Source organism: Taeniopygia guttata, chromosome 3 (assembly GCF_048771995.1).
Source record: "Taeniopygia guttata chromosome 3, bTaeGut7.mat, whole genome shotgun sequence".
NCBI classification, from domain to species: domain Eukaryota; kingdom Metazoa; phylum Chordata; class Aves; order Passeriformes; family Estrildidae; genus Taeniopygia; species Taeniopygia guttata.
In genome coordinates, this window is record NC_133027.1 from 65,135,559 (window position 1) to 65,149,737 (window position 14,179).

Here is a 14,179-nt window from a genome sequence, read left to right on the forward strand (position 1 = left end):
ATGTAAAATCCCCTTTGAACTAAATGATTCCTAGGATTACACAGAAAACTTGTGGGCAATGCAAGGAACTGGATTTTGATTTCTATGATTTCAGAACCTCAAATACTAGACTGCTGTGATGCTGCCTATCACACAAAAATAATTGTCAAAAATACATGAATGCCAAAGTCTTCCTTTGCAATAAAGATAATGGCAGAGTCTATATCACAGTCAACAGGTTCCGTGGTTAAAGATCAGACTGTAAGTGCCAAGTTATTTTAAGGGAAAAATATCCATTCTGGCAAGCTCTGTTTGAAAATATGCAGGAAGTTACAGAACAGCTGGTTCAGCAACAGAAAGTCAGACCTAGTGTCAGCCCTAATATGACTAAAGACCATTCTTTTTTTTTTTTTTTTTTTTTTTTTTTCCTACTTGAAAGAAAACACCAAAATTAACTTAGTTAGAACATGGTGCCAATAATGCCAAGGTTGTGGTTTTGACCCCAGCATGGGCCATTCACTTGAGAGTTAGACTTGATGATCCTTGTGGGTCCCTCTCAACTCAGAATATTCTGTTATTCTATTCTATACTATTGGGGGGAAAAGCAGCAAGATTTTTCACTTTTTTTTTTTTCCCAGAAAAGTGTGTTCTGTGTTTCAGCAGAAAATGTCAATTCATTTACTTCTCAGGCCAGAAAAATGTAGACACTCAACCTACAGCTTGAGATGTGCTAAGCACTGTTATGTCTTGACATTTTACCTCTGTTGTAATTTAAAAACAGATTGTTATTAATGACACTATTATGTATGAAGGTAGTTGAATGAAGCAGCAGCACTTTTGACTGTGCTGAACCTTATGTTAGGGTGAAATTAGTTTTGTTATTCTCTGCTACCTTGCACAGTCCTTGGCTCCTCAGGCACAGAGAATTATATAACTAAAGAAGAGCTGTGACTCCTGTAAAAAAACCTGTAGTCCACAGAAAATGTGCAGGAAATGCCTGTTTTTCCTACTGAGGAAATGTTTTCTGGAAGTTAATTATATGTGGTATTATTATCTGTATTATAAAGGATATCTATAGTAAAAGGAATAATTTTTCTCTGGCTGCTGGAACCTCATAATGTTGTTTCACATCCCTACCACTGTCTTGTGTAGAATTCTTCTCTCTGTCCTGACATAAATGTTAGTTATCAGAATAAATATAGACACGAATACCAAATGGCTTGAAGTTTACTCACAAAAAAAAAAAAAAAAAAAAAAAAAAGCATTATCTGCAAAACACTCAAAGTACACCAGTAGTGAGAGGATTTAAATCAGTACTTCCTTATTATACTTACAACTTCCTTGGTCAGAGACAAGAAAGTTGAAAAAAACTACTTCACAACACAGTGCTTCTTGTGCTCACATAGCATTGTGCTTCCTTGCACTGGTAAATTTTTTTGTATTTTAGAGACAAGAGAGCCACTCCAGCCAACATGCTGCTAACCAGGAACCAATTTCACCCTCCCAGTCTGCACATGCCACTGCCCACCTCCTGGAGGAGTGCACTGAACCTCGGCATAAGTGGGCTGCTCCTGTCTGGGGGCAGCCCAGCAGAGCTGGGTGCAGACCCTGGCACACACCTCACTGCCAGCAGCCTGATTTTGGTGACACCCCTCTTTACCTCCCAAGCAGCTGCACAGCTGTCAGCAGTGCAGAGTCTCCTCTCAGACTGTCCTAAAGACTGCACCTGTAAGGGAGCAGCAGCTTCCCTCCAGCATCCATGGACTCCTGATCCTGCGAACAACAGGGCCCTGCCCTGTCACAGTTCCCTTCAATAACTTGTTGCTTGGACAGCTTCAGAATCCCTCCAGGCTCTCCAGCATGCCAGGAAGGCAAAGGCAAGCCACGAAAGCAGCAGGCAGGATGTGCCAACAGTGCAAATTATAACAAGAGAGGCAAGATACAGAAAAAATCCAGTTTAGAATTATGGTAATAAGAAAGAGACTTCTCCCCAGCAACTCAGGCACTTCACTGAAGATTGTGCATTGCACTAAGCATGATGTCTAGAAACCACATATTACAATACTGAATGTTACAATGCTGAATGTTGCAGGGCATGAATCCTATTTGTCTCCATATCCCATGGAGCCCTGTCAGAAGTGCAGAATTTTGCAGCCGTGTGGTGACCAGCAACTCTCTGCAGGAAGCAGACAGGAGAAGAAAACAGACCACATGAAAGCATCTTGTGAGTTGCCGAAAGAATACATGTGCTTGAAAACAAGAAAAGTTGTTGGAAAACAACTTGTCTTGTTTTCGAAACTTTATTTTATTTCTGTCAGCATTTCAAATGCTGCCATTAGATACCTTATCCATGATCTTTCCAGACAAACCTGAAGAGGCAAAAAGCCTTGCTTTCCTCTTGAACTTCTGCATCTCCTCAAAGGTGAAGTCGTGGAGAAACAATGTGACAGTCCTCTGGTTTCTTGACACTCACACCTTGACCATCCAAGGAAGTCTCTGTGGGTGAACAGTGAATTTTAGACCTGATGAAGTTTTCCTATACAGCTAGCTCAACCCTCTGATTTTCTTTCACTTTTGTTTCTAGGACGAGCTTAGCTCTCCACTCCTCACCTGATCTGCTAAAATCAGCAGAGCACAAAACAAATGTAGAAGTTGAAAATCTGATTTCCCAAGGGTGAAGCTTGTTACATGTGTACATGAGTACACACGCCAGTGACAGAAGATAACTGGTAGAAATGCAGATGTTTGTGATGCTCGCTGATATTTTTAACAATTTGCTTTTACACTATTAATAAAACTAATAAAAACTTTTGCACAACAGGAAAACCAAACCAGTAGGGACATGACTTGAGAAGAGTACAGAAATAGAAGGTTTCTTGAGGTGAGATTAGTCAGGTAATGGGCAAGTGGCAGCATACCCGCCCAGGAATGACAGCAAAGCCCAGGGGACCATATAAAGGCAATAATAGTAAAACACTTGTTGGGCAGGGTTAAACATGAAGAGCCAATTTTTAAAAGAGAAACCTCTACCTAATATATGTTCAGAGGTTTTGTAGAGAGTTTCATGAACATATACACAACCCAGGCAGCCAAGCAACTGGCTCCGAAGCAGGCAGCCTCAGCAGTAAGACTCCAGCTTTGGTCTACCTGAAAATTCCCCACTTTCCCATGTGATTTGCCAGAAAGAGGTGTTACTATGACTGGAAACAAGTTTATGCATTTTTTCCATTCCCTTAAAGTCACATTGTTGCTCTTGTGCTACTGCCACTTGTCAGTAACATGCCATAAGAGAGGGGGAAGTACAAAATATCATTATTCCATTTCCACGGCATTGTTAATGTGAGGTGTAAGTCAGCTCAAATTGGCACACTTGCTACCTTTGCCATTATTTTAGACAATACCACAGCATCAATCAAGCTGAAAACTTCTCAGATATTTTCCTATGTTTTAGCATGGTACCAACAGTATAGTGTTATGGGACTGTAACTTCTCTCTCTAGGCAGATGGCAAGACAACACACAAAGCATTATAATGATCAGTGTGGGGTGTTGTTAAGATATGAATTATAGCTCCTGAAGCATAAAATCTTTTTTTTTTTTTTTTAACAGATTTTATAATTTTGAACTGCATTATGAATGTACGTTTTCAGTGTGGGCTCATCAAAATTACCAGAAATTAAGAATATGCTTAGCTATTACTTTTGAGGTTGATATGATCATGTGTCACCCCTCTAGCTTTGTCTACATCTAGCTGTTTTCTCTCATGGAAGCCCTGTCAAGATGAGTCCTCTGACATATGTTTTCAAGTGTTGCAACACATGCTGTGAAGCAACTTCAAATCAAATGGAATTGAAACTGTACCTTTGAGCAGGCTCTTTCAGACCAAATATCCAACATGAGATTAGAAACTTTATTTATTTTCAGCACTGAATACCAATTTTAATAGGACTCTATCATACATCTGGAACAGGATGTAGTTGCCTAAATCAGGGAAGCAGGTACATTTTGGGTACTGAGGGTATCCTGCCTGGTCTTCATCTGCCACTGCAAAAGAGATTTCAGGTCTCCCTGTAACACATAGGTCTCCCTATACCTGTTCTTGCAAGTGTCCTGGATGCTCAAGGAAAGGGTACCAGAGTGTCTGATATTATCAACTATCAGAGTGCTGTGTATAGACATCTCTGTCCTTTTAGGAAGTGATGTATTTTTCTCCTGAAAATTCTTGGCTGAGGTGCAGCAAATCGCACACGCTCTTTCACATAAACTAAAAACTGCCATCAAAATGAGTGCAGATCCTGCATCAGTGTTTAGATGTCCACTCCTTGGCTGACTTGAAACTAGCTAATTTGCATGCTCCTAGCAAGGTAGTAATGAAAATGCCCCAAAAAGCAAACCACCTGACTATCTGCGGACCACACAGAGTTTCTATTCCCTCAGACATACTGCTATAGGCATCTCAGGTACCTCAGATATAGGTCTCGATGACACCACAGGATAGTATAACCCTGTCACAGTGAGTGCCTAGCTCTGGCTGTGCTGTGTGGAGAAAGCCATACATGTGTCATGTCCCTGTCTATGTTTCTGAGGTCTGTGTAACTCACAGTGCTGTCCCACTGTGGCTGCAGTGCCACCCGGCCTCGCAGCAACCCATTCTCATGACTCTGGTAGCAGAAATCTTCCCCCTTGCCTGCACAAACCACCCTGCTATTGTATGGAGATTTTTGCTTCCTTGAAGCAGCCATGGTAGGCCAGTTTGGAAGCCAGGATACCAGACTTAAAAGGTTAATGATCTATCCATTATGCTAAATCCTATGCAGCAGCACTAATTCTTCCTATTCAATCATCCTTTTCCCAAGAGCTTGGGAAAATGCAAGAGACATGTAAGGCTACTGATTTATTGCTGTCATGCAAAAGGTCAGACTAAGGAAGACCAGACACCAGAGTCTGTTGCCCTATAAACTTAGTATATGACAAGCTGTCTGTTAGTCTGTCTTCAGAACATCCTTTGACAAACAGACACTATAAAAATAATACTTGGAGACTTTCAGTAACTTGTACTTCACTTTTCTGGGTTTTTTCCCAAAGAAAACGAGAAAATAGGTCCTATCACCATCCAGCATCACATGTTCACTCTGAAATGGAAGCTAAGATACTCTGATTTACCATATCAGCTACTTACACATCACATCTCCATGAGGGGTGAACTGACTAAAGTTATCACAGAAGGTAACTCGACAGTAAGACCGTAGAAAAGATTTCTGTTATAAAGTCAGAAACTCAGACTATAAAAAATCAGTAATAAATATTGCAATAAACTGGCATATCACTCATTTTTAAGCTCCAAACTAGAGTTTAGGACTGCTGAGAACACAAACATCAGTGTACACACAGCAGTAGAAAAATGTGCGCTTATATGGTATATTTTTGAATATAAAAACATATATGTATGTAATGTAGCTGTGCACTTAAGATATATGAGCATACATATTCTCTACAAGCTGAGAGACACAAAAGAACCTAAGCCACCACTTCTGAGCTTCTCTCTGTAGGAGAGTTATCTTCTGACAGCAAGATAAATGAAGTGGCAGCTGTGTTCATTCTCTAGCGCTCATGCTTGTTTAGAAGTCTGATTAATGATGAGTGCTTTACTTTGCCTAATTTCTCTCACAAGCCTTTATATGCTGCTCAGAGCCCAATGTAAACTTTATGCGCAGATGCACCCACACAATAAAATTATTCCATATTGAAAATTACTTTAGTTTCATTTCAAAGTGAGTCCCCCAAGGACCTTATTGGTAGGGATGGAATATCTTGATCTGCCTTGACTTCAAGCTTGGGTTCACAGGACATCCACAAAATTTGCAATATTGCAGTAAAAATGTGCAGTAGATATTAAAAGGAAATTATGACATCCAGTTGCTATTTTGGTACATTTTTAAATTCATTTGGACATTTTGGAAAAAGAGAGAAAGATGCAAGAGCACTGATAAAGGAAAAATACCTTTCATATTGGAAGTCCATCCTGTGAAAATTTATCTATCTAAACAAAGTAAGAATCTCTAGCCTTTCCCTTAACACTCCTTCTGACTGAGAAAATTATTCCATCCCAGAAAAAAGTATGAAGCGTCATGACATGAGTCTTTTAAAGGAAAAATAAATGATGGGGTCCTGCTGTGTTCTTATAATGATTTCTAACTACATGTCCACTATCATCTGAATAAATATTTTATGAGATGGAAGTAATTGATAAAATGGCATCATGTGGGATCATCAGAAGGAGTTTCAACACATCTTTGTGGACTGGTTTATTGCAACTTTTGCTCTGAGAAAGAGCCAAGTGAGTGAACTCTGCATGAGTAGTAAACAGCTGGAGAAGCTTAGAAGTAGCCTGTGGTCACAGAGTGGGTAACAGGAAAAAACCACTTGGTCATAGAGACAAATGCACATAGTAGGGCAGATGTGAACTCAGCAGATTCACTGGCTTTCAGCAAATCCAGCAGAAATCAGGAATAACTCTCAAATTAACATTTAAACTTCTAAGAAAGGGAAGCTTATTAGTCAAAAATTAAAGCATCTTCTATGTGGAAAGCAAACATGAAAAACAAATTAATGGATAGTTCTTCACATCATAATAGCAAAGAAGAGAAGCCAGCCTAGAACACATATCCATTCTCTCCATTTAAGTTGTTCTTTCTTCTTCAGAGAGATGAATACTACCATCTATTTGGCAGGCCACTGCTGAGACCTGCAAAGGGCTTGTACATCCTCATCAATTCACTAATTAGACATTAATTTTTAGACTAATCTTACTCAGACCTACAACTTCAGCTTTGACTGTATATTTTCTCTTTGTTTAGTACTTAATTTTAAATGTAAGCTGATGCATTTAGTGCAAATTTTCTAAGCAATACTGCTCTCTAAGTCAATAATACAGCAACTCTTTCAGCAGGTTTTTTAAAATTAGAGCTAGCATAATAAGAAAACACAAATAAGAATTGTCCTTAAATGCTTTGAGATTCTTGCAGCAAATATAAACTTAGTATTTATTTTCCTACGGCACCAATGTGTTTTGTATTTTTCTGCAGAGATGAATTGTTGACATTTTAGGAAATAGATTTAATAGAATTTATAGTGACTGAAGTATTTATGCTATCAAGCATTTATGTGGTCATATTGATTTATTTACCTTTGCACAGAAAACAAATAGCATCAATGCTTTGTTCCTTCAGAAGTTAACAGTATGAGTTATAGCTAATGCTTTCAAAATTATACCATTATGGCTTCTTTATAGGCTATTTGTTTCTTTATTCCATTTTCTCAAGCAACAAAATACTTGTAAAAATTTGATTTCAAAGGTTAATAGTCTGATACTGGAGTTAAGAAGGAAAGATGAAAGTAACAGAAGCTTTATTCAGAAGTTATGGGATTTGTTTATTTTCTGGACAACTATAATAGAAGCAAAATTTCTTTTTAGTTTGTTGCTGCTACTGTACATGCAGACTTATCCTCTGAAAAACAGGGTGGTGATTCCTATAGATAATTTCTAGTTGGTAGCCTCATTAAATTTTTGCCGTGTAAACTTCACCATACTCACACATTCACCGTATTCCTGCTTCTGGAGCTTTAAAATCACTGTCTACTTCCATGGGTTTCAAGGGACTTGTGTGCATCATAGTAACAATTATTCACAGACTCACAGAATAAGCTGAGTTGGAAGGGACCCAAAAGGGTCACTGAGACCAGCTCCCAGCCCTGCACAGCACCATTCCCGAGATGATGGGAAGTGCCATGTCACATCACCTGTGCATACTCCTGCTCCACTTGGAAGCATTTTTTCTACTGTTAGGACAAAATCCTGCCTTTAGGGATTTCTCCTTCCTTAGCAAAACACTGCTAGAGTGACACCGCTCCCTCTTACATACGTGCCATGTCTGCCATTTTCACAGGGGAAGTTATTCATTATTAATATGGAAAAAGCCTTCTCCATCCATTTGAGTAACTGTTTCAGCTGTCTCTTATGATTTATTAAGCATTTGCAATGTTTCTCCTTTCCTTTGTTACATTGTCATAACAGGGTGGTAGGACTTTGAAAAGGACATTTTCCATTCTGTTCCCAAGGGGAGGTAACAGAGCACTGTAACAGTAAAACTGTTGAATGCTTGACTTCTTTAAAAACAGTTTCTTGAGTATGACCATATTTTGCACATCTAATTTCTAGGTGGCAGTACTGCCTGGGCTGAGCAGACCGTGTTAGGCCACAGTCTGAAGGGCGATCCCCACAGCAAGCACACTGTCAGTACAATTCTGGACATGTCACACCTACCTGTGCTACGGCCATTGCATTTACCTGCCTGCAGGGAACTCTGCCCTGTCTGTGGCTGCCCCAGTCTTACTGCCCATGTTACAAAGAGTCCTGACAATATGAGTTATCCAGATCCAGGCTTATCTGATTTCAAAGACATGACTGACTTTGGGAACTCAATAATTATGCCTGTCTTTCTTGCTGTCTGCAGCACTAATAACACAAAGATCTTCCAAACTGAGTTGCAGTCCTTTGCCTTAGGAAGACACTTAAAATAGGTGTTTTTTTCAAAATGTAAACACGTGAACTGATGACTGAAAATCAGACTTTTTGAAGCTCAGGCATGTTAGCCAGGCAGATGTGGTACTAACATCAAGCATTAACAAACCAGCAGGTGTTCAAAAATAATTTGTGAACGTAGAGTAAGCCCACAAATTCAGATGTCTGATCTAAACCCAGATGAGATTGCATCACTCCCCTACTTCTCAGACCAGGAATGATGCATATAGCTGCAGAGGAGATAGCTGAGACACCTGTCTGTGGTTTCTAGGCCAAGTGCCATAGTATGAAGGACAGGTAGGACTTCTAGAACCCAGACAGGAATAGATTTCCATCCTGTTCCAGGTGCTTGCTAGACTCATTTCTGTCCTACAAGGCTGTGTATTAAGGTTATGAATGTTTCTGATAAGCAATTTAAGCAGTCTGTTTGCAGGAGAGGCACGTTTTTTAGCATATCATCACCGTCATGATTTTCTGAAGGTTCATGAGAGACCTCTTGGGAGTTACACAGTTACACTTAATTTTTCCTTAACTCAGAGGCAAACTTCCTCTTGCAGGTTATTGGGCTCAAACACTTCCCAGAGCACTTTCTGCTTCAGTGAGCGCCCTGGGTCAAGCTCAGTTGGGGATAGTGCTGATTGTTATGGCTGATACTTCTCAGTCAGTTAGGTTTTTTTCCATCTGGGTGAACTCACTTTGGATTTGGTTTTACAAATCAAGAGTTGTCTTGGCTCTGCTCAGTGGTTTTGGTCAGATGTTCTGGGTTCTATTAAAATCAGGATTTGTGAATACACCACTCAAAATAGCTCTGCACCTGTGACTCAGGAGGGTGGAACAATAACTTCTACATCCATGTTTTGGTAGTATCAGTAGACTGACTCAGATCAAGACCACATGCCACATCCTCCTACATGTAACATGATGGAAAATCATAACTACTCTTTGAATTAGATATAAGGAAAAGCTCTGTTAAAGGTATTAACAAGTATCATCAATGGAAGGCTTACCATGCTTTCCTGGGGTGTAAGTCTTATAATAAGCAGTTTAATTTTAAAGGGATTGTGAAAAGAAGGACATATGGAGTATTCAGAAGAATATGGAGGGGTTTTTTTTTTTTCTGTGAAGAGACATTTATTTTGTGATTTCGCTGTCAAAAAGATCAAGAAAACATGTAACACATAGCAAAACCTATGTGCTAGGAACCTCAGCATTAGGAAAAGGCTGATTTTACTGCTCCATCTAGAGTTAGGGTTCCAAAAGCCACAAAGCCTAGAGCTCCAGGGACACTGGAGGGAGTCTCTTGAATAGACTCCCTTCAGTTAACCCACGGCACAGTGCAGTTGAGGTTCAGCAGGTGGGACCATCTTGTTTGACACCAATATTCTGATTTCTTTGGAAGGGGACAGGAACACAGAAAGATGTATATGCCCATATTCAACTTTTTCACTGCAGGCAACCTATATGTAAAGTATCTCTACACATGTTGGCTTTTCATATATGTTTGTTCTTGGTCATGTTTGCATTTATCAGAAGCACTTTGTAAGAGACAAAAGGCAAAGCATTTGCAAAAGATCCAACTGAACTATCTCCAGGGTTTAGAATATGAACTACTGTCATTAATTTGAGCTTGAACTATAGGTAATGCAGCTGTGTAGATGTGTTCTTAATCACAGTTGTGTATAAGAATGGTTTTATATTGATGCTGGTTGTTTTACCTCTGAGTTAAGACTACTTATTTGGTTTAGTCAATCAATCTACAAAGAGCAAAAAGCAATTTTTGAGGTGTTTCAGTTCACTGCGAGCAAAAGCAGGACTTTCTGGGCTATTTATTTTTCCAAAATTCTGAAAAATAACTTTGTTTAAATGAGATCTATTAAACTCTTTATCCAAGGTCTTAAAGAAATACAAGCATCTAATCCTTTTCTTTCAGCCTATGAGTAAAAAAAGTGTGCTGTTCTGCATACCTTGAAAATTGCGAACTTTTATATAATCTTATATAGTAAATGATAGAAATATTTTAGGAAACAAGAGTATGAAGAATCACTTTCACAAGAGGCACTTTATGGGGGAAGATGAATAACTGCAGTTACACTGAAACTACTGCAGCATGAGGAATAACCTATAAAGTCTGTCTGGAGGAACATGAATCATCACTCAAAACTCTCTTCCATAACACTCATAACAATATCATTTCACTCTCAGTTTTCTCTTTGAAAGAGAACTCTGATAGATTCATATATCAGAAAAGGGGAAAATGCTATTTAACTTATTGTTGCCTATGTATACATTTATCTTCAAAATGTGAGTGAATTTCATAATCAGAAAGGAAGTATTACAAATAAATGAGCTCTGCTTTATTTTCCTTTGGATACTTCCCTAGAAGTTTTTAAATAACAGCATGGAGGGCAGCAAAGTTAGCAGTCAGGCAGTCTTCCCATCAATGTGAACAGAGTCAGAGGCACTTACTGCAAAACAAAAAGAATCAGGATTAGCACAAGAGACGCCTTGCCATCAATCTTCTGATGAGCTGAACAGCAAGACCAGTGTCTCTTGATTGCACCAGCAAAACCTGAGTTTTAACCTGGCTGGCAGAATAAAGATTAAACAACAGAGAACTGATGAGTAGGCAAAGGATGTTGCAAACATGAGAGACACAAAACTGTACAGTATCAGAAAAAAAGCATATCAATCTAACCCTAAACCAATTGGTTAAACCTAAAAATCACTCTTATGACTTGCAAGGTGGTTGGTCAGGTTACACAAGAAACAGATTTGTTCCTCCAGTGAGCACAAAAAACACAAACTCACCTTTCTCAGTTCTACATGTGGATTTCAAAACATGAGTCTGATAGGATCTTTTAGTGCTTTCAAGCACTTTTTATTTAAGTTCCTCTAAAGAATAGTACACTGCTACTGTTCTGTTGAAAGAATGCAAAGGCAAAAATTTTCTGAAATATTTTCTTAGAAACAGCATAGGTTTATCTTTTCTATGTATAATTTAAAAATTGTCCAAGGCAGCCTACTTGCATCTTAAATTACAACAATTTAAAAAATTCCATAGAAAGATCAGTTGTGCAAGGCTGGATTGGATTGTGGCCACATGTTTGAAAGTTTCCAGTTCCTTCTAGTTCTTATGTTGCTGTTATTGAATACATTTGGCAATGTCTGATACTATATGCATTGAAATTACTCTTTCATTTACACTCCTGGGTTAAACTATTTAAAGTAAATCATTGGCCCTTAATTTTCTAAGACCATCTTTCTATTTGCTGTTAGGAGGAAAAGTCTCAGAAAAGTTCTTGTCTTCACTGATAGCAGGCCCAAATCCAGTGGGATGCATCTAGGGTGTGATGCTCTTGACTGAAATTCTATTTTGTCCAAACAGGGCTTTTCATATTGCTTGCAGATAATAAATATAGTCTGTAGAAATATCTGTGCAGTCCATCTACCTCACTCTTTGCCTGCTAACACACCCAGCTCAGTCACCACCCAAGCACAGACAACATATCACCATCAATTGGCAGAAACACAAGGCCAGACACTGCCAGCCCCACTCAGGCAAATTTCCAAGGAAATTGCCAACAGCAGCTGAGACTGAGAAAGGAGCCTGGGATTACAGGTAATGTTGGCGCCAAAAGCTGTGTGTGTACTGTTCCACAAAATAAACATATTTCTCAGAAATTTGAGCAGTACTGAGAATGAGAGGGAGATTGCTGAAAAGCACAACTATGACTTGATTTCTACTGCAGCTCTTGTGATCAGGGAAGAGAAAGAAAATCAAAAAGGGCACTCACAGTCCCAGGTTGATGCAATCAAGCTGGTTAACTCTCCCCACCCTATTTTGATATTTTCCTCACTTCTGCTGGGCTTCTGGGGCTAAGGATGTCAGGTAAAAAAAAAATCCTCAAGCCTGCCAGCAAGTTCCTTGGAGAAGTAAACTGCTCCTGAGCACCTGTCACATAGCATCTTATCAGGAAAGATTATCATCACTTTCTCACACTTATATAACAAAGGCAGAAGTTTATCCCAACACCATTTCAACACCCAGCTAAAGAGGAGAATAAATCAAAATGTCAAGGATTGGGTTTTTTCCCATTATGATACATAATCCTAAATGTTCTTCTGAGTTTTTCCATTGTATAGCTGAATTAACTCCTTGAACTAATTTTTTTATAATAAAGAATAAATTCTTCACCTTATTCAAACTTTTAGCCACCTTGTACAGCAGTTAAATTCTACTCCTAACCACTCTCATGAACAATCAATCTGGAGTAAATCTGCAGAAGTTAAGAGCTATATGCAAATTTGCTGTAATGTAAATGAGAGAGATCCTGTCCTTCTAAAATGAGATTATTTTATCATTAATTTCTTATGTATATCTTTTATTTTAGGCAAAAAAAATAGAGATGGAGAGGAAAAAGATCAAACTACAATGGAGACAAAGCTCCACTGTCATTGGTGAAGATGCAGGCAGAGGTGATAGCAAATTGTATTGGCAGTGCCAAACTCTGGCAGAAAAAGGGTATTAATTTTTCTCTTCAAGAAAAAAAAAAGAAAATGGAAAACGAGACACTGAAATTGAGGGGCTACTTTCACTATTATAATATTCAGAAACTTCAGCCACTTGTGACAAAGTTTCCAATCTAAAGCCTGGCTGAAGTCTTCCTAAGTCAAGTCAGCTGGGACATTTCCAAGAGAGTAGAGGAATAAAAAAGACTCGGGAAGGCCTCCTCTCTCCGCATCTGCTTAAAATGCCAATTTATCCACAAGAGTGCAAGAAGTTTCAGCTGAATGTGGAAACAATTCCAGTTAGAGAAAGCAGTGTCATCTTTCATCAGTCTTTGTGAAAAATCTGGTCAAAATTTATTGACAGGAGGGATGGTTCATATGAGTACCTGAACTCACTCTGGGTCCTCTCATCGCTCGCTGTATGTATAGCTAAGGCCATGAGCAAGCAGGATTACTTGCCTGTGACCATGGCTTTGAACTGGTGTTTTGTCTGTGGAGTTAGAATAGAGGTTAGAAACCTCATTTTCTCACCATACTTTCAGAATGGGCCTCTGTATCCAGATGAAGGCACCAAGTACCCCCTTCCGAACACAGGCAGCACAACAGCCAAAAAAGCAGGAATTGCAGGGAAGACACAGAGTGACAGTCAGATAACTGGGAGAGAAACCAGTGTAGAACACACAGAAACAGCAACTGGGGAGACAGGTCCATCAGGAGCTTCACTGTAGTGTATATGCCTATCTGGATATACATGCTTACAGTACACATTACCCTATATTTGTACCATGTACAGTTTCTCATCTTCTGCAAATTAGAATTAGATAAACAAGTAAGACAATAATTTCCAGACACAGCCTCCTCTTTTACCAGTCAACCTATGCTGACCATTACTTCATATCTGTAGCAATTGTGTTGATACCCGGCTCTTGTTTGCAGGATACTCCTTTTATACAGAAAAGCCTGAGGGAAGTGGCTGGTGATGAAAGGACCAAGAGAACAAAAACTGGCAAAAGTTTGCCAAGATGGAGAAGGTAAACTTGAAGGGAACATAACAAGTGGGAGGACAGCGAAATCAGGTCAGTTGGCAGGAAAGGAGCTGGCAGAGGTCCAT